Source organism: Chinchilla lanigera, unplaced genomic scaffold (genome assembly GCF_000276665.1).
Source record: "Chinchilla lanigera isolate Chin_1 unplaced genomic scaffold, ChiLan1.0 scaffold00154, whole genome shotgun sequence".
Classification (NCBI taxonomy): domain Eukaryota; kingdom Metazoa; phylum Chordata; class Mammalia; order Rodentia; family Chinchillidae; genus Chinchilla; species Chinchilla lanigera.
In genome coordinates, this window is record NW_004955555.1 from 26,636 (window position 1) to 29,145 (window position 2,510).

The following is a 2,510-nucleotide window of genomic DNA, read 5'->3' on the forward strand; positions in this document are numbered from 1 at the left end:
TTCCTCTGTGGAAGGCACACTTGGACTCCACCTCTTGAGCTGCGTGATTCTGTACTGGCACCATGGATTCCCTCATATTTTGCTTTAAATCTCCTGAGAATCAAATAAACCTGAAAAGCTTGATCACCCTGTCAGAAGGTGATCCCTGCCATTTTGTGTGTGTGGCCTTTTCAGGGAGATGTTTTGTGAGAGAACCTCCCACACTTCCATGCCAGCTCCTTCAAATATCAACCTGTTGTCTTCTTCACTATTCAATTTTCAGCACGTGGGGCAGGGTGCATCCTAAGACACCTGCTGCAATCATTTGCTGATGAATCAATAGATGAAAGATTGGCTAAACCAGCTACCCCTTAACCTCCTCCTTCCAATGGAGCCAGACCTCTCCTTTCAGAGCATGTCACCTTCTCCATGTCTCACTTCCTATTGATAACAAAAAAATTCCTATCCCCGAAGGGCCCAATGTTTCCAAATCTCACTTCCAGTAACTCTTGACCTCTTGCCCTGCATGACATTTGCTCATGAAGATGAGCCTAGAGCCACCTTCACTATGGAAGCAGCATCCACACGTCCTGCACTTTCCCAAGAGAATTGTTGGATATTGGGGGTTTTGCCCATGAAGACTTTCCTAGCCAGTCACTTCTAAAGGGGTGGCTGGCTTTGGGACTCACCCCTGGTATGCTGTACACTGGGCTTCTGTGAGGGCTGGAAATTTTTGGCTGCCTCTATCTTCTGGAGATGTTCCAGGGTTTCTGCCAAGATAGATTCCTGGTACACAATCCTCCACCAACCACAGGAAGGAAAACAACAACTATAGCAACCTGCTTTTGAAGGAAAACTGAAGTGTGGATGTTTGGTAGAAAGAGGACCATGGAGCTGTGTGACTTCATCTTCTTTTTCATCCTGATTATCCTTTGCTACTCTCAATCTGAGGCTGCCCCACCCCCATGGCAGCCTTCCACCTGGACCTTGGCCTCTACCATACCTGGGGAACATTTTTTAATAGACTCCAAGGGTTTTCTCAAATCCTTCCATCAGGTGGCATGGGAAGAGAAGCAGCAAGAAGGTAAGTGGTGGCAAAAAGTACACAGAGCTCACAGGTAACAGGGCAGTTTGAGGATCCAGCTTTGGGTGGGACTCTCCAGATGAATTTGGGAATTCTATAATTCCAGCCCCCCTCAGGACCACTCACATAAGCTTCTAGAATCCCTTCAGAATGGACAGAGAGAGAGTAGATTGGAGGAGAAATTTTCATAGATTTGAGGGTTTAAATTTTGTTCCAGTGGTGAGCAAAGGAGAGGTTCTAGAGATTGGGTGTGTGGAATTAGTGCAAATAATAAAATTTAAGGCTGAGAAGGTTTTGGTAGAGCCAAGAGACAAGTACACTAGAGGAAGGGCATGTTTGTGGGGCTTGAAAGGAGACAAAGAGTCCAAGTCTCTGCTCTTCCTCATGGGTCTACAGCTGAGAAAACTCAGGCTACAGTGGAAGCTAAGATCCAAGTGTAACAGTGGAAACCTTCCCGAAGGTGAGATTGTGAGATGTGGACCCTGTCTTCAGAGCTGTGGGAGAAATATGGGGACATCTTCACAATCTACCTCGTGTCTCGGACTGCTGCCATCCTGTGTAGATAAGAGGTGATCAGGGAAGCCCTGGTGGATTAGGATGAGGCTTATCTTTTGGATTAGGATTGTGGTTTATCTTTTTACTCTGCTGGTGATTTCTTTAGATGTGCAGAAACTATTCAGTAGGATGAGATTCCAGTTGTTGATTCTTTCAAGTGTTTCACTTGAAAGATCACTGACCACAGATCACATCTTCCAGGAACTGGTAAGTGGAGGTTGGAGAAACATTAGGGGACAAAGGAGGGACCATCACACGAGTTCTCCCAGCATTCTCTCCATGCCTCACTCTCCGGTGGGACCTTTGCCAATGGAAATCGATGGATAGTCCTCCAGCGATTCTGTCTGAGCACGATGAACAACTTTGGGATGGGGAAGTGGAGCATAAAAGAACCAATCAAGGAGGCACTGAGCGTTTGGCAGGGGTGCTGAGGAAATCTCAGAATGAGCCCACGGGGTTGGGCAGAGAGTCCAGAAGATTATGGTTTTGAGAGAGACAGCAAGACTGACAGACTCAGAGACAGAGAGGCAGCCATGGGTTCTCAAAAAAAGAGGGAGTAAGAGAGATAAAAGAGGAAGAATTAAGGTGTACACAGAGAGAAACAAGAAAGAAAAGCTGTGGCTACAGACAAAGGTCTAGACAAAGAAACTTCACGGAAAAGATTTAGAAACAAGTTAGAAATCAAAATAGTCAGGGGAGACACAAAGTGTTAGAAGAAGAAGTCATATGCAAAGAGAGCAGCACAGTACCAATGGAAGAATCAGAGGAAAGACTAAACGTGATACAGATACACAAAGAAAGTCCATCAAAGACAGACATCTAAATGACAAGGATCACGGAGTGGGAGATGCACAGGAAGAAATGCTTAGATGAAAAGTCTCCCACATCCTCT

General features: G+C 45.7%; 1 protein-coding gene across 1 annotated transcript in view; it reads left to right on the plus strand.

Moving 5' to 3' along the window:
* The window catches only part of LOC102014836 (cytochrome P450 2B4-like), a gene marked incomplete at its 5' end in the record, with an annotated part of 9,949 nt that extends 9,798 nt beyond the window's left edge, over positions 1-151 (plus strand). The window contains 1 exon segment of the mRNA XM_013508783.1: positions 1-151.
* Between the last annotated feature and the right edge of the window lie 2,359 nt (positions 152-2,510).